This window comes from Malania oleifera, chromosome 5 (genome assembly GCF_029873635.1).
Source record: "Malania oleifera isolate guangnan ecotype guangnan chromosome 5, ASM2987363v1, whole genome shotgun sequence".
NCBI lineage: Eukaryota > Viridiplantae > Streptophyta > Magnoliopsida > Santalales > Ximeniaceae > Malania > Malania oleifera.
Window position 1 is genome coordinate 101,683,009 of NC_080421.1, and position 16,883 is coordinate 101,699,891.

Genomic DNA, 16,883 nt, shown 5'->3' on the forward strand with positions numbered 1-16,883 from the left:
GATTGCCGGCATTGGCCGAAGGGTGTGAAATACCACCAGATCACCGATTTTTACCGAAGGGTGTGAAATACCACCAGACAGTCTGGCTTCGAGCCAAAGGGTGTCAAATACCACCAGATCACCGATTTTTACCAAATGGTGTGAAATACCACCAGATAGTACAGCTTCGAGCTGAAGGGTGTGATGACACCAGATTGTATTGCTTGGTTTGTGAAAATACTGGAACTGTTTTGATTGTTTTGATTAATGATTCATGCATGTTAGGGTATCATGATAACACTCAAATGCCACACACCGATATAACCTATGTTCTTCCTTACTGAGAGGTGTCTCACCCCTGCTGTATGTACATTTTTACAGGTCCTTCAGGTAACCGGAACTAGCGTCCTGGTGTAGGGAGCGTAGTGGTCGGTGTAGGGCGTTTAGCGTTAGGTAAGTGCTAGGATTGTAAATTTGGTGGGTTGCCATTTTGGGATGTGTTGGGCACCCATTTGTACGTTTTAATAGAGCATTGTGTCTGCTGTTGTATAGACTCTGGTATGGTACTGCATATGTATGTATGGTTTTTCCACTGCGTATATGATTGTATTTGGATGTGTTTAGGGTGCCTGGGAACCCCACGGGGTCGGACCCTCATCCTTTGTACTGTATCTGTGACGATTTGTATGATACAGGGACAAGTTAGGTTACATTTTCACCCTTGGGTCCCGTTTCGGGGTTCAGGGCATGACAGCTTGGTATCAAAGCTAACCAGGTTACTAGATCCTGTAGACTTGGTTAGGCTTAGTTATGAGTACATACCAGAGTATAGGATGTGGATATGAGTAAAGTTAGTTGAAGGTTGTTCGGTTGCTAGACCAAGATTTGTCGACGATATTCCTTGTTTTTCCTGGGATGACGATTCCAGTAAAAGCAGGGCAGATCATTGATGAATGTGATAGGAAAGACCTAAACCTGGCAAGGAGTAGTTAACACGATTAGTGTGGATCATTGTGTTAACTGTGTGTGTCGTAGGGATACTGATAGATTCCTATTGTGCTGCAGAATGGAGCCCAAGGATAATAACCTAAGAAGTGGCTCCGAGGAGACTGTGAGTGATGAGTCCCCTTCTGTGCCTCGAGGTTTGATGAGGCAGGCGTTACGGGAGATCGAGCGGAGTGTGAGGAGACGCGAGCACTCTCTTATTGCTGTGGGGTGCACCATTGAGAGGTTCACACGCATGCATCCTCCGACGTTCTCTAGAGGACCTGGCCCGATGATAATGGAGGATTGGGTGGAGAAAACTGAGAGGATCTTGGAGGTCCTGCACTGCACGAATAGGCATCGAGTCCTTTATGCCACCTTCCAGCTATCTGGGGAGCCAGGTCGATGGTGGACTGTGGTAAGTCTACTGGAGAAGCAGAGAGCTGGTCCTGAGGAGATGACATGGAGCCGTTTCAAGGAGGTTTTCTTTGACAAATACTTCCCGGATTCTGTACGTGATGCGAAGGCAGATGATTTTTCTGCTCTGACGCAGGGGAGTATGACAGTGCAGGGGTATGTGGCTTGATACATAGAGCTGTCCCGCTTTGCACCATGTATGATCTCGAGCGAGTATAAGAAGAATTGATGGTTCGAGAAGGGTTTAAGGAAGGATATTCGCAGACTAGTGGGTATGCTTCAGATTCGCGAGTTCTCGGCGTTGGTGGATAAGGCCACGGTGATCGAGACTGGTATCTAAGAGGATGAGGCGGATCAGGAATCGAGGAAAAGGACACTACCATCTGGTTCTCAGTTAGGATCTCGTCAGGGATCGTGGAAGAAGAGGGGCAAGGGCTCAGGTTACCGCCAAAATACCGAGCGCCAGGATTCTCAGATGAGCCAGATTCGTGGACGTTGTGTCAGATGCCACAAATGGCACAAGGGTGAGTGCCTGTCATTTGGGGGTAACTGCTATAACTGTGGCCAGCTAGGTCACCGAGGGAGCAATTAGATACCTTGGGGAACCATTCAGAAAAATACAGCTCCGGCCAGAGTATACTCTCTTACTCCAGCGGACGCTGAGCATGCAGGTAACGTGGTGACAAGTACCTTATTATTGTTTTCGAATAAAGCTTCTGTTTTGTTTGATTCGGGTGCGACCCATTCTTTTGTGTTTATGAATTTTATGGGACGGTGTGGGGTTAAGACCCGAGACATGAATGAGGTGTTATCTGTTACTACGCCATCTAGGAGTGTATCTTTTTGTAGGAAGATGTTGGTAGACTGTCCAGTGAAAATTCAGGGAAAGCTGCTACCGGCGAATCTTGTGGTATATGACATGTCGGGGTTCGACGTCATTCTGAGAATGGATTGGTTGTTCTCCAGTTATGCTGTGATCGACTGTCGTAGAATGGTAGTAGTGTTTAGACCTCCTAGGGAGTAGGAGTATGAATTTGTGGGATTGTGTGTGTGTTCGACGCCACATATTCTATTGGCTTTGCAGGAGAGAAGGCTACTCTTGGACGAATGTCAGAGGTACCTAGCTTGTGTGGAGGAACCGTCGTGGAATGAGTTGAGACTCGAGAACATTAGGGTAGTCAGCGAATTTCCGGATGTGTTTCTAGATGATTTACCCAGTTTACCTCCGGATCGTGAGGTGGAGTTTGCAATAGAGTTGCTACCCAGTAAGGCACCGATCTCTAAAGCTCCGTACCGGATGGCTCCAGCAGAACTTCGAGGGTTGAAGGAATGGTTGCAGGAATTACTAGACAGAGAATTCAGTCGACCTAGTGTTTTGCCCTAGGGAGCTCCAGTATTTTTTGTAAAGAAGAAGGATGGATCGATGCGGACGTGCATTGATTACCGTGAGATTAACAAGGTGACTGTGAAGAATCGCTATCCTTTACCTCGTATAGATGATCTCTTTGACCAGTTGCAGGGAACACAGGTCTTTTCCAAGATCGATTTGCGGTCAGGATATCATCAGGTGAGGGTTAGAGCGAAGGATGTAGTGAAGACTGCTTTCCAAACCAAATATGGCCACTATGAGTTTTTGGTCATGCCTTTTGGGTTGACGAATGCTCTAGCGGAGTTCATGGATCTGATGAATAAGGTCTTCCATGAGTACTTGGATCGGTTCATTGACGACATTCTAGTATACTCAAGAAGTACTGAAGAGCACGTGGAACATTTGAGGTTAGTGTTACAGATTCTGTGGGAGAAGAAGTTGTATGCTAAGCTGAAGAAGTGTAAATTCTGGTTGAGTCAGATTACGTTCTTAGGCCATGTGGTTACTGGGGATGGTATATTAGTTGATCCTAGCAAGATTGAAGTTGTGGTCGACTGGGTAAGGCCGAAGAATGTACAGGAGGTTCAGAGTTTTCTAGGACTGGCAGGTTACTATCGTCGGTTCATAGAGCGTTTCTCTAAATTGTCTGGACCTCTGACACGATTGACCAGGAAAGGAGTGCAGTTTGAGTGAACTAGTGATTGTGAGCAATGCTTTCAGGAGTTGAAGCACCAGCTGGTTACTGCTCCAGTATTGACCATTCTTTCGGGGGATGGTGGGTTTGTGATTTATAGCGACGCGTCTCTGAAGGGCTTGGGATGTGTGCTTATGTAGCAAGGTAAGGTAGTGGCATATGCTTCTCGACAATTGAAAGAGTATGAGAAAAATTACCCTACGCATGATCTGGAATTGGCTGCTGTTGTATATGCATCGAAGATCTGGCGACATTATCTGTATGGGGTGCAGTGTGAGATCTTCACTGACCATAAGAGTCTCAGGTATTTCTTCACGCAGAAGGAGTTGAACATGAGGTAGAGGCAGTGGCTAGAGTTGATCAAGGACTACGATTGCACAATCAGTTATCACTCAGGGAAGGCTAATGTGGTAGCTGATGCGTTGAGTCGGAAGTCAGGGCCTACGTCTGTATCTACGATTTTAACTTAGTGTCACATTAGACGGGATTTGGAAAGCTCAGGTATAGGGTTGGTGGTTGGTGATCATCAGGCTTATCTTGCTGGTTTGGTGGTCCAATCGACCTTATTTGAGCATATAAAAACCACGCAGGCTAGTGATGCAGAGTTGTCAGAGGTTATGGAAAAGGTACAGTAGGGACTGGCTATAGAGTTTAACATCTCTAAGAGAGGTGTGCTGAGATTTGGAACCAGGTTGTGTGTTCTGAACAATGATGAGATCAGAAGGATGATTCTAGAAGAGGCACATCGTTCTATGTATATGGTACATCCTGCTAGTACAAAGATGTATCAGGACTTGCGTGAGACCTTCTGGTGGTCTGGAATGAAGAGGCAGATTGCTCAATTCGTGAAACAGTGTTTGACGTGTCAGCAGGTGAAAGCTGAACATCAGAGGCTGGCAGGGCCATTGCAGCCTTTTCCTATTCCGGTGTGGAAATGGGAGCATATATCCATGGATTTTGTGACCGGATTGCCGCTAGCGCTTCACGGGAAAAATGTTATTTGGGTGATTATGGATAGATTGACGAAATCTGCTCATTTCATACTGATTAAAGTTGGCTATCCTTTGAGTAGGCTACTAGAGTTGTATGTGCATGAGATTGTGAGAGTGCACAGAGTACTGGTGTCCATAGTATCAGATCGGGATTTGAGGTTTACTTCTCGATTCTGGATGAGCTTGCAGGAGGCATTGGGGACGAAGCTTACTTTCAATATGGCGTTCCACCCCTAGACTGATGGACAGTCGGAGAGGACGATACAGATTTTCGAAGATATGTTGCGAGCTTGTGTGTTGGACTTTGGTGGTAGTTAGATACAGTCTATGCCACTTGTAGAGTTCGCTTAAAACAACAGCTTTCAGTCTAGTATCAGGATGGCACTGTTCGAGGCTTTGTATGGTCGAAGGTGTTGATCTCCTTTGTGTTGGGATAAGGTTGGTGAACGTCAGGTGTTAGGACCTGAACTTGTGCAGCAGGCGTCTGAGAAGGTGGGTTTGATCCGGGGGAGGATTAGATCAGCAAGAGTCCGCAGAAGAGTTATGCAGATGTTCGGCGCCGTGAGTTAGAGTTCAAAGTGGGAGGTAAGGTATTTCTGCGTATCGCTCCGATGAAAGGGGTGATGAGATTTGGGAGAAAGGGCAAGTTGAGCCTGAGGTATATCGAACCATTCGAGCTACTTAAGCGAGTGGGTCCGGTAGCCTACAGGATTGCATTACCTCCAGCACTTTCGAGGGTCCACGATGTGTTCCATGTATCCATGTTGAGGAGGTACGTGTTGGATCCTTCACATGTTATCAGTTATAATGAGTTGGAAATTGGGGATACTTTAGCATATGAGGAGATACCTGTTCAGGTTATGGACCATAAAGTTCGGAAGCTTCGTACCAAAGAGATACCATTAGTGAAGGTATTGTGGTAGAACACGAGGTTGAGGAAGCTTCTTGGGAACTGGAAACGAAAATATGTCAGAAGTATCCACAGTTGTTTTGAGCACTTGTACATGATCCTATTGTGGGTTGGGATAGGTGGTTAGTCGTCAGGAGTGTGTATGTATTGTGAACTCCGGATACTGTTGTATATGTAACCACGGTATTCCTTCGCCAGAAGTGAGGGTATGTATGTGTATGTGTATGATGGGGCTGCGCTGTAGTGGTCGTCAGTTTTTCTCTAGAGTTGTGTCTACGTATTCAATTGTAGAATGAGTTTGTGAATGAGAGATGACAAATTTCGAGGACGAAATTTTGTAAGGAGGGGAGATTGTAAGAACTCAAACCGTGAAAACTAGGTTTAAACATTTAAAGAGAGGGACATTTTGGAAAAGAGCAGATTTCGTCGACGAAGCCAGAATTTGACGACGAAGCCTTTGTTCTTCTCGTAGATGAAATTCAAAGACTCGTCGATGAGGAGAAGCCGAGGGGTCTCGAAAAAACCAGAGATGCCAGATTAGTCGACGAGGCCACCGATTCGTCGATGAAGTCAGTGAAAGATTCGTCGACGAAGGCACCATTTCGTTAACAAAATTGGGCCGGGTCAAAGGGCTATAAAAGAAATTTTTCATTACTTCTTCACTAAGTTACTTTAAATATCTCTATCTCTCTCTAAACCTCTCCCTACTCTCTCTCTCTCTCTCTCTCTCTAGATTTCTTCTCCAATCGTTGATGGAATCGAAAATCTGAGGTTACCACGAGAATCATGGAAGGATTCTCTATGATTTCTACGGATCAGAATCTCGTTTCGAGAATTTTTGGGCTTCGGCGTAAAATCAAGGTAACGCTCGGTTTTCAATCCTGATCTGGTAGTTTTGTCGAGGATGGTCTTGTGAGTATATTTTGTACTGTGATTTGTAGGTTTTGGAACTCGGTTCGCTGTTTAGGGGCCTTGGAGTTCGAGATTGGATATTCAGCGAAAAGGTATGGGGAAACTATGTTTTATTGGTTATTTTTGAAATCAAACTCAGTGAAACTGTGGTTCACGGTCCTATGTGTGTTTTGGTTACTCATTTGGGGGGATCTAATGGGAAAAACTATGGGTTTTTCATTATTACAGTTTTGGGAAAAAAGGGGCGAGGGGCTGCATCCTTGATTTTGTTGAAAACCGTGGGTATATGTTAATTTATACTGTGATATTGGGATGGTCGTGCCTTGACTTTTTTAAAACTATATTTTTTTGGAAAACCATGATTTATATTACCAAATGGGTGTGGTTTGTTTGGTTATATGAGCATGCATATGTTGTATCTTGGTAAAATAGGAACGAGGTTCCGAATTGTTCCAGGTTTGAAAATACGGCTTTTGCCGAAGGGTGCGCAATACCACTAGATTGGCCGGCTTTCGAGCCGAAGGGTGTGCGAACACCAGATCTGCACCGATTCAATGCTGATGCTATGCCAAGTTACCGGGGGCACCGGCTTTTTTCGAAGGGTGTGAAATATCACCAGAATGCCAGCGTTGGCGGAAGGGTGTGAAATAGCACCAGATCACCGATTTTTATCAACGGGTGTGAAATACCACCAGACAGTCCGACTTCGAGCTAAAGGGTGTAAAATACCACTAGATCACCAGTTTTTACCGAAGGGTGTGAAATTCCACCAGACAGTCCGGCTTCGAGCCGAAGGGTGTGATGACACCAAATTGTATTGCTTCGTTTGTGAAAATACTGGAACTATTTTGATTGTTTTGACTAATGATTCATGCATGTTAGGGTATCATGATAACACTCAAATACCACACACCGATATAACATGTGTTCTTCCTTACTGAGAGGTGTCTCACCCCTACTGTACGTACATTTTTACAGGTCTTTTGGGTAACCGGAACTAGCATCCTGGTGTAGGGAGCGTAGTGGCCGGTGTAGTGCGTTTAGGGCTAGGTAAATGCTAGGACTGTAAATTTGGTGGCTTGCCATTTTGGGATGTGTTGGGCACCTGTTTGTACGTTTTGATAGAGTATTGTGTCTGCTCTTGTATAGACTCTGGTATGGTACTGCATATGTATTTATGGTTTTTCTACTGCGTATATGATTGTGTTTGGATGTGTTTAGGGTGCCTGGGAACCCCACAGGGTCGGACCCTCATCCTTTGTACTGTATCTGTGACAATTTGTGTGATACAGGGACAAGTTAGGTTACATTTTCACCCTTGGGTCCTATTTCGGGGTTCGGGGCGTGACACAGTGGGACTAGCCCATTGTACTTACAAACTTATGTTTGACTTAGCGTGATTGGCAAGCCATTGCTAGGTCCCACCTACAGGCCGCACAACCCTGTCATGTGGGGGGTAAGACATAACACCAGCTGGCTATCTATCATAGGTATTATTTTAGTATTGTACAATTATAGAAGATGTTTTACATGATTACAGAAATTAGTATAATGTTTATTATGATATTTATCATGATATGATGAATCATGATTTGTTTAGAGCTTATATAGCCAGTTTTTATCAGATATACATATTATGTACAGTTTTTGTTTAAGCACGACATTACTCATGTTGTCACACACTGATATTAGTTTATCTTCCTTATTGAGAGATGTCTCACCCTAGCATTATAAACATTTCAGGGAATCTAGATAGAAAGGCGGATAGAGCTCCGCAGTAGTAGAGGTTGACCAAACTACATTGTCAGAAGGGTAAGTAGTTGAGTTAGGGTTAGATTGGTTTTTGGAGTTATGACCCTAGGGTACTATTTGGCCCTTTTGTGGATGCTTGTATATATATGAAAAATTTAGTAGGTTTCTGGTATTGTGCCCATTGTTGTATGGCATGTATGTAATTTATGGTTTTCACTGCTTAGGTATCAGAGATGTATGACAGGTATATCCTCGGTACCTACGGGTCCGGGTTGATCATGACTATATCAATTTAACAGAATATCAGAGTATTTATGAATGTTGTTATATAGGAATATATATATATATATATATGGTAAAATAGGTAGGTCGTTATAATTTGGTATTAAAGCCTAGGTTCTTGGGTTCTATAGACTTTAGAGTACAGCGGAAACAATACCAGAGTATAGGAAAAAGGATTCGTGGTTTTGTTTTGCAGTGTGGAGGCAGAACTTCCGTGGTGGTTTCTATGTCTTTCCTAGGGTGACGATTTTAGGAAAATCATAGTAAACTACTGTAAAGTTGTGCTTCTAAAGTGTAGGACTGAATCTTGAATTAAGTTAAGGATGTTAAGATAGAAGTTAGATACGAAAATTATAAGAATAGGGTCCCTAAGCCATGTTTATTGTCTTTGGACCCTGAAGTGGTAGTGCTCATACAAGCGGTAGTGAGGATGTAGGGCCCTCGGGCGTAGGCGGAGGTGATTCAGATGCGGTATTACACAGTGTAGCTCAGTAGGTCATGGCTGAGATTGCACGGAGCTTCAGAAAGCAGGGAGGTCCGTCTGCAAGTCATGGGTGTATGATAGAGATATTCACCAGGATGAATCCTCTAGCATTTTCAGGAGGAGCTTACCCTGCAGTTGTCGAAAATTGGATGCAAGAAATTGAGAAAGTAGTGGCGGTGCTATAGTGCACGGAGGAGCAGAGGGTCTTATTTGCCACCTATAAGTTGACAGAAGAGGCTGAGAGATGGTGGACTGTTGTAAAACTATTGGAGGAATAGAGGGCAGTACCTATAGTTATGACTTGGTGCTAGTTTAGAGAGTTGTTCTTCGACAGATACTTCCTGGCCACTACCAGGGAGGCTAAAGTAGAGGAATTCCTGAATTTGAAGTAGGGATAGCAATCGATCTAACAGTACGCGGCGAGGTTCATAGAGTTGTCCCGCTTCGCCTCGAATATCATTCCTAATAAGGCAAAGAAGGCGAGACAGATTGAAAGGGATTTAAGGTTTGAAATATATAACTAGGTAGCAGTGTTAAAAGTGCAAGACTTTGTTGAGTTAGTAGATAAAGCAGTTGTGGTAGAGGCTAGTGAGCGGATAGGTGTAGAGGAGCAGGGACAGAAGAAGATGTCCACACCTTTAGGTTTTCAGTAGGGATCTAGTTGGGGCCCATGGAGGAGAGGTAATTATGGCAGGGGATAGAGCCAGGAGACAAGGAGCTGTGAGGTTCAGGGTATGCATATCTACCCAGTTTGTCAAACATGTGGAAAGAAACATCTGGGAGAGTGCTAAGCGGGAAGAGGTGTATGCTATTGTTGTGGTGGACCGAGACATTTAGCACGAGATTGCCCTACACCAACTGGTACTGCTCCTACTCCCAGACCTTACCGAAGAGGTTATTAAGCGCCTCGTGGAGGCCAGTAGAGGAATGTAGCCTCAGTGAGGGTTTACGCACTGACGCCGGGAGACGGTGAGAATTTTGGTGACGTCGTGACAGGTACCCTTACTATGTTATCATATCAAGCTATTATTTTATTTAGTTTGGGTGCCACCAACTCTTTTGTGTCTAAGGGATATGTTAAACTGTCTGGTGTTGAGACACAGATATTAAATGTTGAATTGTCAATAACTACATCGATAGGGTTAGTGGTAAAGTGTCATAGGGTGTTCAAAGGCTATCCAGTAAATAGTCAAGGAAAAGTGTTACCAGCTGACCTAATTGTGTTAGACATGCATGGATTCAATGTAATACTGGGTATGGACTGACTGGCAGCTAACTATGCTAGTATCGACTGTCATCTGAAACAAGTGATATTCAGACCACCGGGAAAGCGGGAATTCAGATCTGTGGGGTCACAGCTGTGTTCCTCACCTCAGTTAGAGACTACTCCTGGATGGATGTTAAGGGTTTATGGCCTATGTAAAAGAGGTGACAGAAAATGAATTAAAGCTTGTTAGTACACCGGTGGTAAAAGAGTGTCCAGACGTTTTTCCAGAGGAACTACTCGAGTTGCCTCCCGACCGCAAGGTAGATTTTGCTATTGATTTACTTCCAAGGACGGTACCGATTTTTAAAGATCCTTATCAAATGGCTCCAGCAAGATTGGGAGAATTAAAGGATCAGTTGCAGGATTTATTAAATAAAGAGTTTATCAGACCTAGTGTATCACCCTAGAGAGCTCTAATTTTATTTGTAAAAAAGAAAGATGGAACTGTGAGAATGTGCATAGATTACAGGGAGATAAACAAAGTAATAGTTAAGAACAAGTATCCTCTACCCCGTATAAATGATTTATTTGATCGGTTTTAGGGTACACGGTTTATTCAAAGATTGATCTACGCTCTGGGTACCATCAAGTAAAAGTTAGGGTAGAGGACATCTCTAAGATAGCGTTCTCAACTCGGTATGGCCATTATAAATTTTTTGTCATGCCATTTGGACTGACTGATGCTCCTGTTGTATTTATGAGTTTGATGAACAAAGTCTTTCATCAATATTTAGACCGGTTCATTATGGTTTTCATTGATGATATACTGGTATACTCGAGGACCTTTGAAGAGCATGAGACGCATGTAAGACTAGTACTTCAAATGCTTAGGGAAAAGAAATTATATGCCAAGTTTAGCAAATGTGAATTTTGGTTAGAGAAAGTTGCGTTCTTGGGGTATGTCATATCAGGAGATGGAATTTTAGTAGATCCCATCAAGATAGAGGCAGTGGTGAATTGGGTTTGGCTGAGGAATGTTCAGGAAATCATAAGTTTCTTGGGATTGGTGAGTTATTACTTTTGGTTTGCAGAGAAATTCTCAGGATTATCAGGGCCTTTAACGCGATTAACTAGGAAGAATGTCAGGTTTGAATGGAATGATAATTGTCAGTAAAGCTTCCAAGAATTGAAGCAGAGGCTAGTCACTGCACCAGTATTGACCATTCCATCAAGAGGTGATGGTTATGTAATCTACAGTGACGCGTCTTTGAAAGGGTTCAAATGTTTATTGATGTAGCAGGGCAGAGTTGTAGCATATGCATCCAGGCAATTGAAAGAATATAAAAAGAATTATTCTACCCATGACCTAGAATTGGTTGCAGTTGTTTATGCATTGAAAATTTGGAGGCATTATCTGTACGAAGAGAGATGTGAAATATTTTCAAACCATAAGAATTTAAAGTACTTATTTATGTAGAAGTAGTTGAATATGAGGCAGAGAAGATGGTTGGAACTTATTAAGGATTACGACTACACCATCACTTACCACCTAGGGAAGGCAAATGTGGGGGTAAATGCTCTAACCCAGAAATCGGGGGAAGCAGCACAGTTAGTAGCAGTAAATCAGCACCCGATCCAGATGGACTTGGAGAGGTTCGGTGTGGAGATAGTAGAGAGCGATCACCAGGAATTTATTGCCAACTTGGTAGTGTAGCCTACCCTAATGGAAATGATTAAAGTTGCTCAAAGGGATGATGCAGAATTAGCAGAGCTGATAGTTAAAGTGCAGGATGGACGGGGAAAAGAATTTAGTATTTCAGATTATGGAACTTTGAGGTTCCGTACTAAGCTGTGCGTGCCTCTAGATGTAGATATCAGAAGGATGATCCTAGAGGAGGCACACAGGTCCCTGTATACAGTTCATCCTGGTAGTACTAAAATGTATCGGGATCTTCGAGAATCATTCTGGTGGAGTGATTACACGTCAAAACTGCGTAATTGGGCATCTTAACCCGGGCTTTATGGTTTATATTTTTAATTAAATGTCTAAAATTGTCTAATATTTTAATAAAGTGCCAAAATCATCATTCTTGAACTTTATTGCACTATTTATGAAGTTTTGGTAATTTTTTGTCGTAGGAAAATTCCCGGGAACCAAAACCGATACCTGTTCGTATTTCATGCATAAATTTTCTGTCTGAGCTCTGATCGAGACGATTCAAATTTTTGGAGGAGGAGGAAAGGATTATCTACAACTTTTGTATTTTGAGTTTTGTGAGATATAGGCTCCAGAAGAGTCAGATTTGCGATGAACAGAGAATGAAAAAAATATAACAATCCGGGTCGGGTCTCCTATCCGGATCTGGGTCTAGGGCTTTCCCCCCCTATCCTTAAATTCCCTTCTCTTCCTCCCCCTGCGCAGGCAGCCCACGAGGGCTCCCCTTCTTCCTTCTCTTCTTCCTTTCTCTTCTTTCTTTTATTTCTTTCATGTTTTTGTTCTTCTTCTTTTTCAATCTTTCCTTCTCTCTGCATCTCAGTTATTCCTTTCCTTCACCTTATCTTCCTCTACTTTTCTTCTTTCTCTAACCTCTCTATTTTTTAGCCTCTCTCTCACTCAGCTTCCTCTTCCCTCTGCAACTCCCCGCAGCAGCCGAGTCCCTCCACTGCAGCTGCTCTGGACAGCCACCGCAGCATTAGCCTAAACTAGTTAACACCAGCAACCCTCTACTTCAGCCATGCACACACCAGCATCGGCTCTGTTCCAGGACTCCAGCCCAGCACCACATCTTCCTGCAGAAACAGCAGTAGCCTCCATGAGCACAGCAGCTCCAGCAGAGGACAGCAACCTCCTGCACAATCACAGCGACCCGAGCACATTAACCCACTGCCATACCTGCTGCCAGCAACCCATCTCTCTCTCTCTCTCTTCTCTCTTATTTTCTTTTCTTTCTTTTATTTTCAAAATTGCAACTGAATATTTCTTTTCGTTTTATTTAGTTATTTATTAGAGTATTTGAAAAACTTGTTTGAATGAGTGTTAAATAATTTTAATTTGTTTTAGTGAAGTTTAATTTTTATTTGTTTATGTTTCTCTTAATTAATGTTACCATTAGATTTGAAGAATTTAATTTAGTTTCTTTTATTTATTTATCGTTCGGTTTAGTTAGGGTCGGTTTTGTTTAAGTTCGTTTTTTACCGTATTCCATTATCGTTTGAATGTTCCTTTTTTTGAAGTTTATGGTTGTGTTTAAATTGTGATTGAGGTTCAAGTTCATGTTAAAGGTTCAATTTTTATTGTATGCATTTGTGTCCGATTGAGTTTCCATTATGTGCTTTAATTCCATGATTAATGTTACCATTTTTAATGAGCGCGTGTTTCGATGTTTCCTTAAGTAGATTAGAGTTTCTATTCCTACGTACTCTTTAAATTGAAGCATGCTAGTTTTAGGACTTTAATTTAAGTTTTTGTTTAACTCTCCAAAATCTTGAAAACCCGAATCTGAACTGAGTTCAGTGCAATTTAATTTTGATTGGACGAACGTAAAATTTGAGATTAAACGCATTCCCTGAGGAGACGATCTAGCCCTTGGGCTTAATATTACACGACAGAACTCCTATACTTGGGATAGCTTCCGAGCTGCTCATTTTTCGAGTGAGTCATGGAGCGATATGAAGAGGGAGATAGCTGAATTTGTGCAGCAGTATTTGATACGTTGGGAATTAAGAACAAATTTCCAAAATCTGTGAGAAACAAAATAGAGAAAGAATACATGCCAAAGAAAAATCAATTACACGCACAAGACAGTATTTACGTGGTTCGGCAATTTTGCCTATGTCTACAGAGTTGCAGGGATTTCACTATTATCAGGAAGAAAACACAAAGAGTGTGGTGATACAATGCTTTCCCTCTCGCTCTCTCGCAAGTGCGACCGCTTAACCCTAATCACCCGAAAATAATGATTTTATATGTTGCAAACAAGGTTTCGAATGGGCTATAAAAAGGGCCCAAAAAATTTTCCCAGGGGTGTTATCCCTGGACCCCCATGAGTACGCCTTGGTACGGCCCAAGCCTTTGATCCATGGACTAAGTCTTAGGATAGAAAAATCCCTCATTAAAGAAAGGTCAAGTCATCATCCAGATTTAATGTAACTAGGCTCCACAAAAGCCCAACAAATCTCCCACTTGGAGACTAGTTCAATCACCAATATCGACTGCAATCCTCCAAATGAACAATCCTTCATCCCTGCAACTCATCCTCCTGTCCTCAAGCTAGACGACCAACTGAAGCTGCGAACAGCTTCAGCTTCTCAAGAGTAACACCCTTAGTCAACATGTTTGTCGGTTTCTTAGATCCACAGATCTTCTCAAGTAATACCAGCTTATCTTCAACAAGGTAACGGATAAAGTGCTATTTTGTCTGTATATGTTTCGACTTTAAAAAAAACCAAATTTTTGGCAAGAAAAATTGCACTTTGACTGTCACTGTTTGGAATGTCCATCTTCTGCTTCTTACCCAATTCGTCTAAGAAACCATGTAACCAAATCATCTCCTTTCCAGTTTCAGTTGCTGCAACATACTCAGCTTCTATAGTAGACAAAGTAACAATATTTTGTAAGTTTGAAGCCCAAGATATAGCTGTACCACCTAGAGTAAATACAAACCCAATAGTACTCTTTCTACTATCATTATCACTAGTAAAATCAGCGTCTACATAACCCTGTAGTTTCAAACTTGCACTTGTGAAGCAAAGACATGTATCCAATGAACCCCTTAGATATCTCAAAATCCACTTGACTGGCTCCCAATGCTGCTTTCCTGGCCTACTCATGAATCTGCTCACAACTCCCAATGCATGTGTAATATCTGGCCTTGTACACACCATAGCATACATCAAGCTGCCAATAGCTGAGGCATAAGGCACCCTACTCATATGGTCCCTTTCTTCTTCTGTCTTCGGTGACTGTTCCTTGCTCAGTTTGAAATGACTACCCAAAGGTGTGCTCACTGGTTTAGTTTCATTCATGTTGAATCTACTGAGAATTTTCTTCACATACTCTAACTGTGAAAGCTTCAATGTACCATTAGCCTTGTCTCTAATGATTCTCATTTCAAGGATTTGCTTTGTAGCTCCCAAATCCTTCATTGCAAACTGTTTGGTCAATTGCTTCTTCAGATTATTAATCTCCTCAATGCTATACCCTGCAATAAACATATCATCTACATATAACAGTAAAATGATGTAAGAATTGTCATAGAACTTAACATAACAACGGTGATCAACTTCACATCTCTTGAACCCAATTTTATGCATAAAACTATCAAATTTCTTATACCACTGTCTTTGAGCTTGTTTTAGACCATACAAGCTTTTTCTCAGTTTGCAGACTAAATTCTTTTGTCCCTGAACAATGAACCCTTCTGGCTGAATCATGTAGATGTCTTCCTCCAAGTCACCATGAAGAAATGCCGTTTTCACATCTAACTGCTCAAGATGTAGATTTTCTGCAGCCACCACTTCCAGTACCAGTCTAATTGTCGACATCTTCACAACTGGAGAAAATATTTTTGTGAAGTCAATGCCTTCCTTTTGCTGAAACCCTTTGACAACTAATCTGACTTTGTAGCGCTTGCTACCATCATGTTCGTTCTTTATTCTGTATACCCACTTGTTGTACAAAGCCTTCTTCCCTCCTAACAACTTAGTTAGTTCCCATGTCTGATTCCCCAACAAGGAGTCCATCTCATCCTTCATGGCTAACTCCCACTTTCTTGAACTTTCATCCTGTAAGGCTTCATCATAACACTCTGGCTCACCACCATCAGTTAGCAGAAGATAATTTAAAGCAGGTGAATAACGTTGTGGAGGTCTAATGGTCCTAGAAGATCTACGGACCGCAGCTACAGGTGTATTCTGATTTTCCTATGATTCTACATTCTCCTTATCATTTTCACCCCTTTCCTGGACAATACTTTCAGTCAACTTATCTAAGTTAACAAACTTAGATCTCTTCTGATTTATCGCTGTGATATCTGACACTACAGTTGACCTGTCCTTATACATAACCTTTTCATTAAATATCACATTTCTACTTCTGATGATTTTCCTATTTTGTTCATCTCAAAACCGATAGCCAAATTTTTCATCACCATAGCCAATGAAATAGCACATTTTGGACTTTGCATCAAGTTTACTACGAGCATCAGAATCAATGTGAACATAAGAAACACAGCCAAAAACTTTTAAGTGAGAGAACTTTACCTCTTTATTGCTCCAAACCTCTTCAGGAAGTCTGAACTCCATGGGAACTAAAGGTCCTCGGTTTATCAGATAAGTTATAGTACTAACAACATCAGCTCAGAAAGTTTTTGGTAGTACAGCATGCAACCTCATACTCCTAGCACTCTTATTGAGAGTTCTGTTCATACGCTCAACCACACCATTTTGCTGTGGTGTCCCAAGAATGTTCTTTTCCATTCTGATTCCATGTGTAGCACAATACTCTCTAAACCCTCCATCTATGTACTCTCCTCCATTGTCCGACCTCAAACACTTTACTTTCAAACATGTCTCTATCTCAACCATAGCATTCCACTTCTTAAAAGTTTCAAATACATCATATTTATTTTTCAGAAAATAAACCCATACCTTTTTGGTTGAGTCATCAATGAAAGTAACGTAGTACCTTGACCCTCCAAGGGATGCAACGGGAGAAGGCCCCCATAAATCTGTGTGCACTAACTCCAATTTTTCAGCCTTCGGTGTTCTGCCACTTTTCAAGAAACTCACCCTTTTCTGCTTTCCTAAGATGCAGCTTTCACACAAGTCAAAATCAACAGACTTCAATTCCAGTAGTTTCCCTTTTGACAGTAGCATCTTCATCCCCTTTTCACTCATGTGA